Source organism: Hemicordylus capensis, chromosome 3 (genome assembly GCF_027244095.1).
Source record: "Hemicordylus capensis ecotype Gifberg chromosome 3, rHemCap1.1.pri, whole genome shotgun sequence".
Lineage (NCBI taxonomy): Eukaryota > Metazoa > Chordata > Lepidosauria > Squamata > Cordylidae > Hemicordylus > Hemicordylus capensis.
Window position 1 is genome coordinate 246,799,713 of NC_069659.1, and position 8,857 is coordinate 246,808,569.

Genomic DNA, 8,857 nt, shown 5'->3' on the forward strand with positions numbered 1-8,857 from the left:
TAATGAGATTTTCAATGAAACACCATGAATCCACTCTAATTTGCTATCATAGAATCCACACTCAGAATACCTCTGAAACAACAGAACCCTACAGGTAAGTATACATTCTTCTGGTCGGCATCCAGGATTGCACTGATGTATTGAATGGACACACTGGGGAGTCAGGACAGATTTCTTCAGGCTGACACTGAATATCAGATCTTCCAGGAGAGAGGGGGTAAATTGTAGGTCGAACAACAGTGTAGACTTCTCTCTAGCCATGATAAGCCAGTCATCGAGAAAGGGGAACACAAACACCCTGTACATGCAGATAGGCAATGACAGCTGCCATGCACTTAGTGAAGACTCTAGGGGCAGCACAAAGGCCAAACAGGAGCACCTTGTACTGATAAGCCCTTGTGCCCAGGCAGAAACGTAGGAACTGGCGATGCCGAGGTCTTATGGAGGTGTGGAGGTAGGCATTCTTTAGGTCTAGGGGCACAAACCACTCCTCTTCCCACAAGAATGGAAGAATGGACTGCAGGGAGATCATGCAGAATTTGGAAGTTTTGACAAACTTGTTCAGCTCCCTTAAGTCCAGGGTGGGGCGACTCCCACCATCATGCTTAGGAATCTGGAAGTATCTGGAATAGCAGCCTGAATGCATGGAACAAGATGGAACTGGTTCTATGGTGTCCTTTTGGAGCAGCAAAAAAACCCTCTTCTTCAAGCATAGGAGTTGAGTGGGTATATTTTATGCCCACGTGGGCAGGTAGAGAGTCAAATTCAATAGGATAGCCACTGGCCACTAAGCACAGCACCCAGGCGTCTGATGTCACTTGACACCAGGAAGGAATGGGGCAAGACGAGTAGAGGCTGAGAGAACGGGTATAGATACTTCCAGGTCCTCATCATTACGAGGACTGCTTGGATTGGTCCAGAGGCTTCAATTTTTATTGGCCCTTTTGGTGCTGATGGAAGGGGCACCTAGTGTACTGTCTAGACACATGTCTAAAATTTCCCGTCCTGGGAAGGCTGGGGTTGATATCACAGCTTGTAATTAGGGTGGTACCTATGCTGGAAAGATGAGGTTTGAGATTGAGCACAAGTCTTAGCAGTATATCTAGACTTTTCCAGTTTCTCCATTGTCTCATCTGTTGCTTTTAGAGAATAGTCCTTCGCTGAATGGCAGATTTTTGGGCTCATGCCTGATGCAATTGGTTAGCAGTCTGGAATGTTTATCCTAAACAGGTCATTGGAAGGTGATTTACCAGGGGAGTTCACATATGGGGGTGGGAACTAGTACGATCAATTATTTTGCAATCTCCAGAATATTACTTGATTATATCCTACTTCTGAAAGTTGACTTTAGAGCAGAAAGTGACCATATGCCCTTGACCCTGTGTTTGAGATCCCCAGATTGCAATATTTTTACTTTGGAGGAACCAACCCCTGTTTATGCCGATACTGTCTCCCACTTTCATGTCAGATGGACCAGTGAGATTGTTAAAGGGCTGAGCAACCTTCTTGAGTCAGAGGAACTGTTGCACCTTAGGTCCAATATCCTAATGGCCAGTTTGATATATGAAATTATGGACCATTACCAACCATTGATCGAATTGCAGAGCCCCTTCACCATTGAGAGGTGACCAGGTCCCCTATCCTATAACAGATCCAGACCATGGTTTGACCATGAGTGTGTACTAGCTAAGAAACAGCTGGTTAAAGAACTTAGTCTGTTTAGAGCACGAGCCCCATCAACATTCTCTCAAATCAGTGATGGCCCAGAAGAAAAAATAAATAAAAATCTGATCCACCTTAAGAAAAAACTAGAAATGAGAGTCCTGGCAGGTGCTGATACAGGCTTCTAGCCTGAAAAATTCCTTTAGATTTTGGTCACTAGTCAGAGGGAGAATAAGCTCCAGAACAATCCAAGACCATTACCTGATTTCACCTGGTATTTGGGAAACCCATTTTCGTGCCCTTTTCATGGCTGCCCCAGATTATCTTTATACTACAGATGATAGGGTGGATTCTTCCATCCCAGAATAGCCCCCAGTTACCCCGGGGAGATTATGAATTAGTTGGTCAACAAAGATCTGGGAATATGCCTGGTACTGATTTGGTCCCCATTGAATTGATCAAGTCTAATTTGGCTTGATGGGCCCCAGTATTAGCATCACTGTTCACATCTATCAATCAGCCTGCACGGATCCCTCATGACTGGGCTCTAGCCATAAGTATCCCAATCTTCAAGAAAGGCAATAAAACCAATCCAGCTAATTATAGACCAATTAGCTTCCTCTCCATAATTGGTAAATTTTATGCCAGACACTTATACTGGAAGCTCCTTGATTGGATTGAGCGAGAATGTGTACTGGCAGATGAGAAGGCTAGCTTTAGAGCTGGATGATCTACCTTAGACCAGGGTCTGGTCCTGAGGTATCTAATACACAAGTATAAGAAAAAGCCAGAGGGTGTACTGCATGCTACCTTTGTTGATTTCAAGGCAGCCTTTGATCATATCTCTTGTGATGGGGAAAATTATCAAACTGTTCCATTGACTGACGGTTACTTCTGCTAATAAAAAATCTTTATAGGGGCTCTCACCTAAGAGTACACTGCAATTTGCAAGGACACTTAAACCCCATTAGAGCAGAAAAGGGGGTCCGGCAGGGCTGTATATTAGCTCCACTACTGTTTAACCTCTATATTAATTATATGGAAGACAGACTTTCTGATTTGGAATTTCACCCACCAAAACTGAGCAGTAGACATCTAGCAAGCCTTCTCTATGCAGATGATGCAGTGCTTCTGTCACAATCTCTGGTGGGGATGAGAAAAATGCTGAGAGTTCTGGCTTACTATTGTCATGAAAACTTGCTCTCCTGCAGTTACCAGAAGACTAAGTTTGTAATGTTTGCCAAGAAACCTATTAGGCATAAATGGCAAATTAACAGGGTTGATAATAGCACAGACATTGCAATATAAATATTTGGGGTCATCTTCCAGGCGACAGGTAGCTGGAAAGAGCAAACTAAGGCTATCATAACAAATGCTCAGAGATCTACTACTGTGATTTTGAGATTATTTTTTTCGGCCGGACACAGATATGTTCCAGCTGCCATTAAGGCCTTTCAGACTAAGGTAGTCTCACAGCTTCTTTGTGGCTCACAGATTTGCATATATTGTGACTTTTGTTCACTTGAAAGGATCCAGTTCAAATTTCTCAGGGCTATTTTTTCAACCCCCTGTTGTGTGTCAAAGGTCAAGTTGTGATTGGAAGCTGGTTTGTTAAACTTGGAGTCCTCTACCTGGATTTATATTTTCAACTTCTGGCTGAAATTGATTTTCCCCCCTTCTGGCCTAGCTCCCTTAATCTTTAAGGATGAACACCCTTCTGATTGGACCCACTTAATGATTGAAAAATTAAAAGTATACAAACTGTCAATAGAATTTTTACTCCCTCTGGGTTATGATAATGCCAGAATGATCCTTAACCAGTGTATTATCAATATGGGACACCAGATAGATTTAGGTTGGGCATCAAGTTACAGGTGGTTTGGAGCAGTTAAGCCCTTAAAAAACCAGCCAACTATCTGTATAATCTGACATATCCAACCCACAGAAGAGCCCTGACGCTAGCCCAGATGCATGTGTTGCCCTCTGTGGTATTAGACTGTAGATTTAGGAGGGTTCTTTTGGAGGGAGTGTGTCCTTGTGAGAATGGTGATGTTGAAACAGTAGGTCATGTACTTTTGTATTGCTTGTTTAATCATGATCTGCATCTTAGATTTATTGCTCTTCTTGTTTTTAGATATCCAAATAATTCTGAGTTTTATAGAAACTTATTTCTTTCTGATATGTATACTGATGTCTCACATCTGGTGGCCAAATTCTGTACTGCTGTGATTAAGACTCTCCCATAGTGTATCAGAGATGGTTAAGAGAGGCTCTTAATTTGTTTTGTTTGATTTTGTTATCTTATTCCATTTTGTATTTTATGTAATAGTTCTTAATTGTATAGTTCTTAGTAATAGTTCTTAATTGTATATTTTATGTGTATTTTTATATAGACGCATGCTTTGGTCTCGATGTTCATTTTTGGGGTTCTGAACTGTGTGCTGATCTATGATCGTAATAAACTGAATTTGAATTTGTCCTTCGCCGAATGGCAGATTTACAATTTTATTTTTCATGCCCAGCTCCAAAGGCATGGACCTGAGCCAGGCATGGTGATGGACTCAGTCGGCACTTTTGGACTCTGCTTCCATCAGGTGTTTACCTGTACTCAGATGCGGCCTAGTAAGACTGGCAGACTTGGAGAGTGTCAATAGGAATTTGGCCTTAAATGGCTCAAGAATATCAGCAATGGACTCTTTCAACGTGTCCCAGAAGGACTGCTGCTACTTGGCCATGCAGGCCAAGTAGTTGGCAACTTTTAAGGAAAGGGAAGCAGAGGAGTAGAACCGTCTTCCCACAGAGTCCAGTTTCCAGTCCTCCTTATCCACTGGTGCTGAATGTTTCCATGTGGACTTTGCCTGCTGCGCTGTCTACCACCAGTGAGTTTGGTGCCGGGTGTTTGAACAGAAATGGACAAGAAGCCTCTTGGACCCGATACAGACTCTCCATCTTTTTACTAGCAAGAGCGGATGTTACTGGAGCAGACCAAGCCGCACTGGAAGCAGCCACCAGATCTGGAAGCATGGGCAACACAATTGGTTGAGCTACAGATGTGGTAGAAAGATAGGAGAGGAGAGCTGGTCTTGTGGTAGCAAGCATGACTTGTCCCCATAGCTAAGCAGGGTCTGCCCTGGTTGCATATGAATGGGAGACTTGATGTGTGAGCACTGTGAGATATTCCCCTCAGGGGATGAAGCCGCTCTGGGAAGAGCATCTAGGTCCCAAGTTCCCTCTCTGGCTTCTCCAAGCTAGGGCTGAGAGAGATTCCTGCCTGCAACCTTGGAGAAGCCGCTGCCAGTCTGTGAAGACAATACTGAGCTAGATAGACCAATGGTCTGACTCAGTATATGGCAGTTTCCTATGTTTCCTATAGCCATAAACAGGATCTTTGACTGTATCCTCAGGAGGGGGTGCCTCAAGGACTAAAGCCCTTGTTATCTCCTGTAGTTGCACCCGGAAGGATTAAGTCTCCTCCGTCAGAGAATTAGATGGTTGGTTTGCCACATTCTCGTCTGGTGATGTGCCCAGTGGAGCTTCCGAGACTCAGAGTCAGGGTCAGACACATGAGAAGACTCCCCATCAGTATCAGAATCCTCCCCATCAGAATTAGTAACAGAGTCCTGGGACGGGGTTCCGCAAGAGGAATAGGCTGTGCAGGTACAGATGGTATCATAGGAGCTGCTGGACCTGGCACAGGCACAGATGGGAGCTCAGACATAGGCGGTGGAGCCCTGGGCATTGGCATAACGGGCCTCGAAAGGGCAGCCGGTGTGGCAGGGTATTTAAAAGGATCTGCCGGATCTGGAGTAAAGGGTGCTGGAAGAGTCTCCCAGAGATGCATCGATTTCCATAGCCTGTATTCTTGGAAGTCATATGGCAATGCCAGGGAGATGTAAAGGGAGCGTGAATGGCAGTGCCAAACGCACAGGCAAGAGATGAAGAGCAGTCAACTCAGCGCTGAAAGGTCCACACCTGTGGTGTCAATGGTAGCACCAAAGCCATCGATGCTGGTGAGGGTGAGTGCCTCTGGTCCGAAGGAGTTGATGTCAATGCCAAAACAGGAGGCACAGGCGTCAAAGATGTTGCATGCCTCAGAGCCAGAAGAGTAGGGGTTGATGCCAGTGGAGTCGGCACCAAGTGCACCAAGATCAAGGAATGTTCTGGAGTGCTGAGGTCTCTTGACGCTGAGGGGGCTGGAACCGAAGCTCCCGAAGTCAGAAACTTGGAAGAAGACAAAGGCCAAGGTGAAAACGAGGTGGTCAGCTGAGCTGTATAAAGTGACAGGGTCTTAATAGCAGACGACGACTTAGGCATCGATCTTGGGGCCGAGAGCGACTTTGGCAAAGCTGAGAGTGTTGAACTCTGTGTCAAGGATGAAGCGTGCTTCTCACGCTTCTTGTGCGTTTCTCCTGTAGTCAAGTGGTGTTGGTCATGCTTATGTTTCTGGGAGTGCTCACAGACTCTCTCCAAGGGGTTCTTAAAACTTGCACTCAAAGATGAGGTGGACGTCGATAGGGTCAGCGCCACTGTGGATGCTGATGGTGCCGATTTTGGCAGCGCCTACGGACATGGCCTCAGGGTCCCCAGACAGAGAATATTTTCATACAAAGAGGCCTTCAGTCATAATCCCCCTGCTTAAATGGGTCTTTTTCTTAAATGACAGACCTTGCAGGTACTGGTATTATGACTATCCCCCAAACATATGAGTCAGTCAGCATGGCTGTCAGAGGAGGGCATAGTGCCCCTGCAGGCCACACATCTTTTAAAACTTTTAGGAGCAGACATAGCCAAGTCCAAAAAATTATCTGAGGTCAACCTAATCAGAGATAAATTGCCAAGTCCAGAAACACAGTACAGAGAGCAGAAAAAGACAGTCAGAGGTCAAACAATCCAAATAGCAATAAATCTGAGAATGAAGATTAGTCAAAAACACAGTCCAAGTCGAAGCACAAAGAATTAAAGAGTTGTCAGGAAACAGTCCAAACAACAATATTCACTTTCTCACAGGAACGAGGGAACAGGAGCAGACCCTTCATGAGGCAGCACAAGCAGCAGCAGCAGCAAAAAAACTGAAGAGGGAAGCACTCTACAGCTAGCTTTATAGGTTCACTATGCCTAAAAGGGCCAGAGAGCACCTATACGGAGCTATAGATTCTTTTGTGGGCCTCTTGTGTAGAAAACCCAGTTCTGAGGGACCATGGATCCCTACAGAGATCTTTCTGTTTTCCAGCCCAAATGGTAACCTTAATCTCTTATTGCAATACCCAGAGAAATTGCAGACAAAATAGACAAGACTTTCCCCCAGACTCTTGACTAAAGCAGAATGGGGAGTTAAGGAGACTAAGTTGCCATACCACTCCATTACTGAATGCATTTGCCTGCTCTTTTCAGGAACGATAAATCTTGCCGGGGTGGGGGTAGGTTTTTGACAGGGCACTCATCTCACGCTGCTTCATTTTCCAGGCAATTAAAAGACAGCATTTCATAGAACCAGAGAAGCAATGGCAATACATCTTGGACCAGCATGCAAGCGAACAGATATTTTCAAACTCTATATAAGTTGATTTTATGTTGAAAACCAGGCTTCATCTTTTTTCTACCCCCCAAATGGCTATTTTGTTATCAAGTAATACATGGGTGTAGTTTAACTTGCTTGATGCTTGCTTGATACATCAAGGCTATAGATTTAGAACTGGAATACAATATTTCTTTAATGTCAGTACAACCTCCTAAAAAAGATTAGTAAATTGACAAATTGAAGATGTGAGGTCATTCAAGAATATTAAGTTATATTACTGTTACTCATAGTTTACAATGGTAATCATATATCTATTTTTGAATCACCTGACCTAACAATTACCATTTAAAACTGAAACCTAGATATGTATTCCAATAAAGTCCATGGAGTGAAAGTAAAAATGACAGAAGATAATGCATCAAATTACGTCTGAGTAATTGTTCCCATCACAGTGAAGTCAGCTTTCCCCCGCAAGCTAGTCAAACCCATGTCAACCATAGCCATATCTTATTTGGAGAAAATGCACATTTTCTTGGACCTCTCCAGATGATCTTAATAGGAAGCGGGTTCTTCATGAACCCCACCACCTATTAAGATCATCTGGGAAGGTCCAGTTGTAGTTGCCTAGTTTCAAGTCACCACCAACTGAGCAGGTGGCATTTTCTAGGGTTGCCTCAGGACTGTGGAACGCACTTCCTAATGAAATTAGAGCCTCCCCTTCTCTGAATGTTTTTAAGAAGAAACTGAAGACATGCCTGGTTAGTCAGGCTTTTAGTTTATAGTTTTAAGTTTTAGAGTTTGTATCTGCATTTCAAACTGTTATAATTGTTGTGTTGTTAGATTGTAAACCACCCAGGGACTTGTGTATGGGGCTGTATAAAAATGTGTTCAACAATAATAACAATGGTTAGCAGCCCTGAAGAGCTTTGTTTTTCTTACATTAATAGCAGTCAGATTGGGCCCTACCTCCCTACAGTCCCAATCCACAGGGCCCTGATCTGGCTGATACTTACCTTGGAAGACAGCTTTCCCCCCGGGATAAATAGTAGCTGGATCAGGGTCCCACATTTTGGTACCATGAGGGATAGGGTTAAGGCCCCCCTACTCACAACTGCTATCAGACACAATCTAACTATTAACTAAAGAAATAAACTAAGCCTATCAGGTCTAATGCTTCTTTCAACACCACATGCAGTCTGGCAACCTGCAATAAAGCATGTTGTCACTGCCAGGCCCGATACCTCTGTGCTCCAAGTCATCAAACAATATTGAGTAGATAGAAAACAAGTTGGGAAGAATCTCTGCTGATTTGTAGCGATGTCCCCTTCCTATTCCCCTGGCAAGATTGGAGGAGCATACTATTGAGTGCAATTTTCAGGTAAGTTGGTCACAAAATTGAATATTGAGCCCCAAATGAAAAAGAAAAACCACCTCAGAATTGTACTGGCTCAAAGCCAGACATTCCAAGTTGCATCTCCATCCTTTTCTTTTTTGCTGCATAACATCCAATTCACTAACTGAGCACCCACTGCAATGCTGTCAATCATATCTGTTCTTAGAATGGGGTCTGTCACACCAGCAGGGTGATTGTGCTACAAACAACTTTGCATGCCTAATTGGCAGAAATCCTACCAACAGTGAAGGCACTGCTTTAAGTGTGGAACAATACTTCACTGG